Raw genomic sequence first — 9,784 nt, forward strand, 5'->3', positions numbered from 1 at the left:
AATTGGATTTAAGTGAGGCAGAGTTGCACCAAGTAGTAGATCTCACTTTCTTTTCCAGACCAATGTCAGGTCAAAAATCAGGATGACTGGCCACAAGTAAGCATTTAGTCTATTGAGAAAAGAAGCTTTCTACAAAGTTTCTTTTGTTGAAGGCTTGACCCATCTATTTCAAACCCAGAAAGCCCTAAAAAAAGTGGGGGAAGTCAGATATAGTCATACTCTGAAATTTATTTATTACAGCACTGCCTTGTTTGTAGCTAATGTCTGAAACAGGGAAAGATGATTGGAAAATTAACTAGCTAAACTCCCGTTTACAACTCTGCTGCAGAGGCTGAACATTGTTAGCTAGAATAAGACCTCATGTCTTGTTTATAAGTGTGACCCTGTGGAAATGCTAAATAAGCAAAGAGTTAGTGGAAGTGAAAGAGGTATAAAATTAAGCATCCTTGTGAAATGTAAACATTCCCTGGTAGACACTGATAATTCCAAAAATTTGAGAGGTTAGTTCAAACACAAAAATGATTACTCTTGACAACAGAAGTATAAATGGGACCTAAATCAATTGCTAATTGCTCTTCCTGACATTGCCCCTGTTAGTCTTTTGGTTGTCAAACTATACAAGAATAGTCATGCACATGTCTCCTACACATGGGTGCACCATGTCTTCATCTTTCCACATGTGCAGAGCTGCAGGAAAGGGGAAATGATGCATTGTGCACATTCTGTCTTGTGACAGAACTTTGCAACTTTACAAAGCCCCAAGATTAAAATCTTAGAAATTTACCCTAGTTCTCTCAAAAAACTTTTCAGAATCTCCCTCCTGAAATGCTGGTAACTTTGCCCATTCATGTTTGCTTTATCAAAGGATTTATCAAGGGATTGTCACATAGTCTTGAATTATATAACTGCATCATGCCAATGATTAAAATCTTATTTTCATTAAAAATAAAATACATGCACATATATATGCATATAGAGTGAAATATAAAGAAGATAATCTATTTATGTATACATATTATATATGCACGTATATAAATAAAAAGAAAAGAAGGTAGCTCCCAGTGCTTATCACATATGGAGTTGTTGAAATAGAGAATGCAATAAAATTGAATTTACTGTCATCTTTATTGGTATGAAGGTTACATTCATAAGCTTTGTTTGTTTTAATAGGTTTATTGTACAGTTGCAGACATATGCTATCACACTAGGATGGCTATGCTTTGAATATTTTTATAATTGTGGGTAGTATAAAAGTCATTTTCTGTTAGATTGCACAAATCCATTACATTAGGAGAAAGCTACATTATTGTAATAGGATTAATGTGCAACACATAAACATGATCAGTAATATTCTGTTTGATAAATTATCTCATTTTAATCGGAACGTAAAGAGATTTCAGGATAGTTCCCACTTTGATTTGCATAATTGTATCACAGACAGCCAAATTGCATTATATTCTTCATTAACAATAGATGGCTTGTATAACTATTGTATTTTAGAAGGCACTGCTTTTATGTTCATCCTGCAATTTGTCATTTGGTGACATTGCTGGGGAGTTTAGTTGGGAGAGAATAGAACCTGAAAAGATTACTTGATTTTCGCTGAGTCCGGTAATATCTTGGCATTCGATTGTACTGCAGTTATGCTGGTGTTTGTTTTAACAAATTGCAACTCAGTGGCAGAGAACTACTTTTAAACATCTTCTAATTTGTGGACAATTTGGCACTTATAGATTTTCATAGCAAAACACCAGCCCTTTGAACAAACTGTGTATAAAAACATGAATTAAAATTAAATTAGAACCATATGATTGATTCTGTGTTCTTATTATGGCAAATATGTTACTTAAGAGAATTTCCCTTTTTTTCCACCATCCTTTCCCCAACTTTCTAAATCTAACAAGTTGCCTGATGCTCTCAGTACTCTTGGGGATATGCAGTGTTTTCAGTCACTCATTGGTGTTTACAGCAGCTCTCACTAATACTCTACTAATGATAGCTGTCAACAGCCCTTGAGGAGTCTGGTAAAGTGCTCCATACAAACTTCAATGGGGTCCTTAAACAAGAATCACAGGATTAGAAATAGACTCACCATTTCTCATACTTTTCTCTTGGAGGAAGAGAAGAAATGAGGATAATTGCATCTATTGGGACTACCTCAATCCAATTCAATTCAAATCAACAAGCACTTATTAAATGACTACTGGGTACCAAGTAGGGTACCAAGCATTTGGGATACAAAAATAATGAACAATCCCATTCTCAAAGAGACTACAATTTACTTGGAAGATTAGTAGCAACTTGTACACAGGTAAACAAATATAAAACACACTGAAAATAAATTATAAAATACTTTAAGGAGAAGAGAGCACTAACTAGGGGGAAAAGTCTTATATAAGAAGTGGAACTTGAATTGAATCTCAGAGGGAACTAGAGATGCCAAAGAGTAAAGAGGAAAAATACTCATTCCAGGCATACTGGGAAATGAGATGTCATATGGGGGAGAACAAAAATTGACCAGAGTGAAGAAGGGGAAGTCACATGGTCTAGAAGAACAGGTTGAAATACAAATCAGAACAATCTATAGTTCATCTGAGAGTCGATGGAAAACTGAAGTTTTTTAAGCAGGGAAGTGTCATGGCAATATATGAGTTCTAAGAATATCAGTTTGGCAGTTGAGTAGAATATGATTTGAAAAGAGGCAAGACTCGATCTATAAGCATCAATTAGGAGGCTAAAGAATTAGCCCAGGTAAGAAGTAAGAGCAGAGGTTTACAACTTCAAGTGAGATTACCTATATGAAGTGTTTTACAATTTGTAAAGTGTTATCTAATGTCAGTCATGATAACAGATGTTATTAATTTATCATTATTTCCCATAATATGTAAAGGGAAACAATCACTGAGAAGAAACAATACTCTTCATTTAGATAAGAATAATGTCTTCCAAACTGCCCACCTTATGGGGTAGAATGATGAATAATCAAAAATTTACTCATAGGAAATTTGCTTGAAAAGTTTATTTCCCTCCCTTTCTGTTGAAGTTACAAAAGCATGGACTATTTGAACATAGGCAGGATATTCTCACTCCTTATATTTGTGTAGCTTTTTAAATATTTTGAAACATTATCATATACACAATAGTCAAAGCACAACTATAGGATGAGTAGGGTAGATACTATTATTCCCATTTGTCAAGTGAAGAAGCTGAGGCTAACAATTTAAAAGACAATTGTATTTTTATATAATAAGTCAATGGCAGAGCTAGGATTAAAACTCATGCCTTCTGAGTCATAAGCCAGCTTCATTCTGTCTCCAATTTACCTTTCCTGTTTAATTGTATATTACTTGCTTTTATTTATTATATAACTGCCAGCCAAACTGACCTACTTGTTCTATTTTAATCTCAGTCTTCCAACTCTTATCTCCAAGTTATTGTATAGGTGTTCTATGATTTTTGTAATGCGCTCCTTCTTTCCTCTTAGATGTTCTATGATTTTTGTAATGCGCTCCTTCTTTCCTCTTAGACTCTTTGGCTTCCTATAAGATTCATTTTAGGGATCTATTTCTTATGGGAAGAATTCCCTGATGCATTATTGTTTGTGTTCTCTCTACCTCAAATTATATAGCATTTTCTTACTTGTGCACATATGGTATCCTTTGATAGAATGCAAGATCATTGAGGACAAGCACTAATTTTTATCATTTTCTCTTTGTAAGGGGAAAGAAAAGCCATAACAAAATTTCTGCATTGTTAGGGTGAATGGACTATTAAGTAAATGAATTGGGAAGGGAGAGGGATTGCGCTAAAACAAGACCAGATAGAACCACTCAGAAGAGGAAAAATACTATTGCAACCTTCTATATTTTCTACTTTAAAGCAAAGAGCCTGTAGTCCCACTCTAGTTTTGCTCTGTAAATGCTCATTAAATTTAATGTCATGTAGATAGATTATGGATAATATCAAGCCCTCAAAAGATAACTTTATAAAACAAAAGGTAGTTTCAGCTTGGAAGGTTACTATAGTCCCAGTGCAAAGTTTGAAACACAAGTCCATTAGAAAATAATGAATTAGAAGCATTTTGACCATGTGACAAATCAAATGCCATTTATATAATAGAATCGTGGAATTCTAAAGCAGGTAAGGACCTTAATGATCCTCAAATTCAAAGTCATATACAAATGCAGAAATATAGACCTATTTAGAGAAGAAAGTTACTTAGTGAAGTCCCACAATTAATGTGTGACAGAACAAAGTTAAGACTAGTGCCCAAATCTCCTTCACCACAGCTCACTAAAAAATTAGAAAGTAGAAAATAGACCTTTCTATTGCCTCTATCTAAAAAAAATAATCTTCTACCTTTCGATGGCAAAGAGAAATAAATTTAGAAATAAGGTGCAACATTATTTTCCAGCTGCATGTGGAATATATTTGATTCACCTTTGGCTATCAAATCATTATTCCTTAGATTTGTATTTCCTCACACCAAACTTACCAAAAAGGCCAAGTTTATCTTTGGTGTCAAGTAGAATGCTAATTGTCAACCTTCCCCACTCTATACACTTTGCTTGATTTTTCAAACCTTTCTAAAATCCTAATCGTTTTGATACAGGCAAAAGATGACTGCTGTCAGGAAAGAAGGTCATCTAATTTACTAATTAACATCAAAGAGTGAATGATAACATGCTACTATGTATGTTGTATGTATGCTGTTTAAGGACAGCATTTGATCAAAAAGATACTGGGATTTCAGACACCAAAAGGGACAGACTGTTGGGAGATGTTTTGGAGCAGGATTGAAAGGTGGAAGAGTATGTTTTGGGGACCTCTAATATTTAGGTGATCACCTCTGAGCAAAATCAATTCCACCTTTCCCTGGTTCCCTAGGGTTCAGCTATGTACATACAGCATCCATGGCATATTCCTTTTGTTTGACAAATGATAGTATATCTAAAGAACTTTATAAACCATAAAAGTTAAGTAAATGCTAGCCATGGCTATTTTTAAGTAGCTGCTATGACAAAACTCACAGAAGGCATCAAATAACAGACCTGAAAGAAATCTTAGAACTATTACAAATAATCTAGAACAAACTCCTTATTTTCCTGATGGGAAAGTGGCAGAAGCAGGACTCAACACAGTTCTGTCTCACTCCAAATTCAATAATCCTTACACTCTACCTTCCTTTCTTATTCAAGTTATAAATAAGAGATTTGATTCCCTCCTGAACTTTAAAAGGAAGATAAGACTAGACATTCTCATCCAGTCATCAACATGTCATTCCCTACCAATAAATTCAGCAATAATAATGATCATCATCATCATCATAACTATAAATATCAATCTTCAAGGATTTATAATTTGTCATGGTGAATAGTCCTCCATCACTGCTGACTTCTCACTCTTATACAACTTTAGAGACACTCAAGAATCATCAGTAGCAGAAAATTGCCCTAGAATAAAATAGAAATTTCTCCGCTTGGCATTTAAGATCCTTTACAATCTTTATTCCAGAAGCAGCTTTCTATTGTTCTATTTTGACTGCATATTTTGGATGTTCTGCAATATTTTTATTCCAAGTTTTTCAGAACATGGATGGTCTCAACATACAAAAAACAAACAACAGCAACAAAAAAGGTACACCCACAGAAAGACAATAAATGAGTTATTTTGTAAAATATAACAAATAATTACTTAGCATGGAGAAATGACATAAAAGGCATTATTATGACACACTCTAGCCCACTTGTTTTTCCCTGATCCCAGCATTTTGTTTCCTTACATCTCTGCCTGGAATACCTTATAGTATACAGATATGCCCCCTCACTACAACTACTTAGAATTATCCATTCATTTTAAAAAGCCCAGATTCTCCCTCCTAGATGTTAAATCCTTCTAGCTATAAGCACTCTTTTTCCTCCTTAACTTGTTTTTAATTTATCTATGTATAAGTTCTAGTCCAGGATAGAATTTTAACTCCTTGAGAGCAGGTACTATTTATATTTTGTCCTTATTTTCACAATACCAGTACATTGTCTCACACATAATTAAGCCAATAAGCATTTTTTAGCTTTTATGAAGAAAAATAAGTTTTTAATTGACCCTCTATGAGCCACACACCATATTTAAATGTTGGGTATACAAAAACAGAAGAAAAGAAAAAAGGAAAAAACAGCCTTTGCCCTCAAAGAACTCAAAGAGACAATAATCAAACAAATATATTGAAACAAGATGCTTACAGCATGTTGTAGTAATCTCAGAGGGAAAGCACTAGAATTGAGATGGGGAAAGACTTTCACTAAAAAGTAAAACTTTAGCTAAGATGTCATTGAAGCTGGGGAAGCCAGGAGGCAGAAATGAGGGGAGCTTCATAAATGCTTGCTGTATTAATTGATTTGAAGGCTTTTGAGAGTTCTCATGATCTGAAAAAAAAATCCATCAGCTTGCAGTCATTCTGGTGACAAGCATCTTCAGTGCTTGATATTAGATTTTGATGCTTGAATATTAGACCTTCAGTCCATCACCTGGACAGTACTTGGAAGTCATCCAGCTTTGCAAGGTCTTCCAAAACTTGAGATCTACTTTAGACCAGCATTAGAACCAGTAATATTCATATAACAACCAAGAGCTAGAAGACAATCTTAGTAAAGAAACAACAATAATATCAACAATATCTTTGATTCTCTCCAACTGTACTTCATAGGATGTCTCCTACTTCAGAATGGTCTGGTGGAAAATCTCTGGGATCAAAGTATCTAGCTTCAAATACCTCGTGTGACACTACTACTCTTGTGATGTTAGGCAAGCCACTTAACTTTGATGGGTTTCAATTTCCTTATCTGTAAAATGAAGAAACTGGATTAAATGCAGAGCTCTTACTGTAGGAATACAGAGGTTCTCTCCACTCCCAGTAAACAAAAAGGACCATGGAAAGATTTTGGTGATATGTGAATTTGGATTTAAAAAAAAAATACTGCTTAATTCCACCAGACTGCTAAAGGGATCCATGACACACACACAAAAGGTTAAGAATACCTAAACCGGAGGATTTCTAAGGCCCCTTTCAACTCTAGATCTAGAATCCTATGACACATTTCTGTATAAGACTGGACCCTTAAGAGGCCAGTCTTTGCCATTCTGTTAAAGGCAAGGATGTGTTCATAACTTCCACTAAATACAAGAGTGTTTATTGTCACCCACTTCACACCTTGTCATCAGAAAGCCCCAACTACACATATGAAGTTTGCTTTTCTGACAGTGAACTGAGCTAGTCTGTTTCTCATTAGGTATGTTACACCATAGTTGCAAAGAGATCAACAGGGTATGTATTCTCAGCAACACAGCTTCTTGCCTTTGCTTTGTAAAGAAATAGATCCAGGATCCAGGAAATTCATCCCCTAGACCTAGCCTTTGATGGGCGTTGGTGCCCCATGCAAATGAGACTGAGGTTAGCTAGCACCTTCCATAAATAATTTTCACTTTGCAAATGATGTGATCATATGTGGCTTTCAGAGCCAAAGTCCCAGATGTAGGAAGTGAGTTTGATGCCAAATACATTCCTTAAGCACATGGTGTGCAGAAGCACAATGTACTGGGAATTCTTTTAGAAATGAATATATCACATACTTCTCTATCTTTGCTGCTGGTCTCTGATCAATCTAGAAAGAAAGAAAAGCAGGAAGTAAGGACTAGATCAATAGGACAACTTTAGATCATGGACTTATATTCTAATTTCAATGGATCATAAAGGGGAGTGTCCCATGGATCAATAATGCTTATTACTACTGTTACGCCTTTATTTAGAAGGAGGAAGAAGAAGAAGAAGAAGAAGAAGAAGAAGAAGAAGAAGAAGAAGAAAAGCAACTCTATAGCTCTAAGTTTTACAAAGTGCTTCACAAATTTTACTTATTTTATAAGGATTTTATTATATAGTATATATCATTCTTAATATATCATTCTGATTAATTAATAATGTATAATATTATATGTAATAAATTAATAAGTTAATTAAGATAATAAAATAATACTATTTTCTAATATAAGGACTATAAATTCCTTATACTAGATTGTGTAGTAAAAAAGAGCACTGGATTTGGGGTCCAAAGATCTGCTTGAATTTGGTTTCATTATTTATTCTCTATCTCATTTTGCTCAAATCACTTAACTTGATCTGTAAAATGAGTATATTTTACTAAGGTACTTCTGAGAACTCTCCTAGATCTAAATTCTATTATCCTATGATCCTTAATATTTCTTCTTTATCTACTCAGTCCCCTAGCACAGTGTTTAACTATTGTGCAAACTGAGGTTCTCTTGTACCCAATTACCTGGGCTATTTGATAGAAGGATAGTAAAAGTGAATAAGAAAAGGTAGATAATTTCTCTTTCTAGGGATTCAGAGTCAGAAATAGTTGAGTTCAAATTATGATTCACTCATTTGCTGGGCAACATCTTTTAATTTTCTGTCTGATTCAGCTTTTCCCTGTGTAAAATGAGGATAATAGCACCTATCTCATAGTATTGTTGTATACAGCGGTGTGTGTATGCGTGTGTGTGTGTGTGTGTGTGTGTGTGTGTGTGTGTGAGCTAGATAGCACAACTAGGTAGTACCTGGAGCCAGGAAGTCATCTTTGTGAATTTAAATTTGGTTTCAGACACTTACTAGTTATGTGACTCTGGGCAAGCCATTTAATGCTATCTAATCAGTTTCCTCATCTGTAAAAAATAAGTTGGAAAAGGAAATGGTAAACCATTCCAGTATCTTTGCCAAGAAAACCCCAAATAGGATCATGAAGAGTTGGGTATAACTGAAAATGACTAAACAAAGATAGATGGAAACATATCATTTTGGTAAAATATAAAATACCATATAAATCCTAATTATTGCTTTAAAAATGAAAAAAAAATGTTTTTTTAAAAAAAGAAATACTGATCCTTCTTCCAGCTAGACAATTCTCAAAGGACAGAGATGACAAGAGACATTGTTGGATACCATGAGCCTCACTGTGGTCTATGAGTCTCTTACATAATTGAAATAAGTCCCAGAGTTTCTTGCTTAGGGAAGCTTCATATCATGCAAAAGATCAATGGACCGTTTTCTCTTCTACTCAAGAAATTCCCATTAATTTATGTTGCTGATTTCCTACTGAAGTGTAATTCAGTCTCATTAATTTTTTTTAGATGACTCCTTCTCTGCCCTCCCCCTCTTTAGTCTAACCAAGTCCATCCCAGTCTTCTTTATGTTATTTCTTTTCTTTCATGTGTTGGAATACAGAATTTTCAGATAAGGCATAAAAACTGTCTTTATGGTTAAATAAACAAGATCTGGTCTGATAAATTCTGGAGGGAGGCATGGATTTTATGATCTCTAAAGGACATTTCCAACTTTTCTTACTCCTGTGAAGACCTAAGTAATAAAATAGTAAAATGGAAGTCAGGAGATCTGGGCTCAAACCTCAACTCTTAACACTTCGAAGTTGTATGACTATGAGAGCCTCAGTTTCCTCATCTACTAAAGTTAAAAGGTTGGATTAGAAAAACCAGGATATAGCGCAATTAAATGCAGACTAACACCTATTTAGCTTATTACTACTGTTTACTCAGTCACTCAATGTTCAAATTGATGTTCCTTAAGCATAAGCCTGAGCATCATGCTTCATTCCAGTAGTTCCCTGTTACTGCCAGGATCAAATATAAAATCCTCTTTTTGGTTTTTAAAGCCCTTCATTATCTTTCCAGGTTTCTTGTAACCTATTTTCCTGCTCCATCATCCCTCACCTATTCT

The sequence above is a fragment of the Antechinus flavipes genome, chromosome 3, assembly GCF_016432865.1.
Source record: "Antechinus flavipes isolate AdamAnt ecotype Samford, QLD, Australia chromosome 3, AdamAnt_v2, whole genome shotgun sequence".
NCBI lineage: Eukaryota > Metazoa > Chordata > Mammalia > Dasyuromorphia > Dasyuridae > Antechinus > Antechinus flavipes.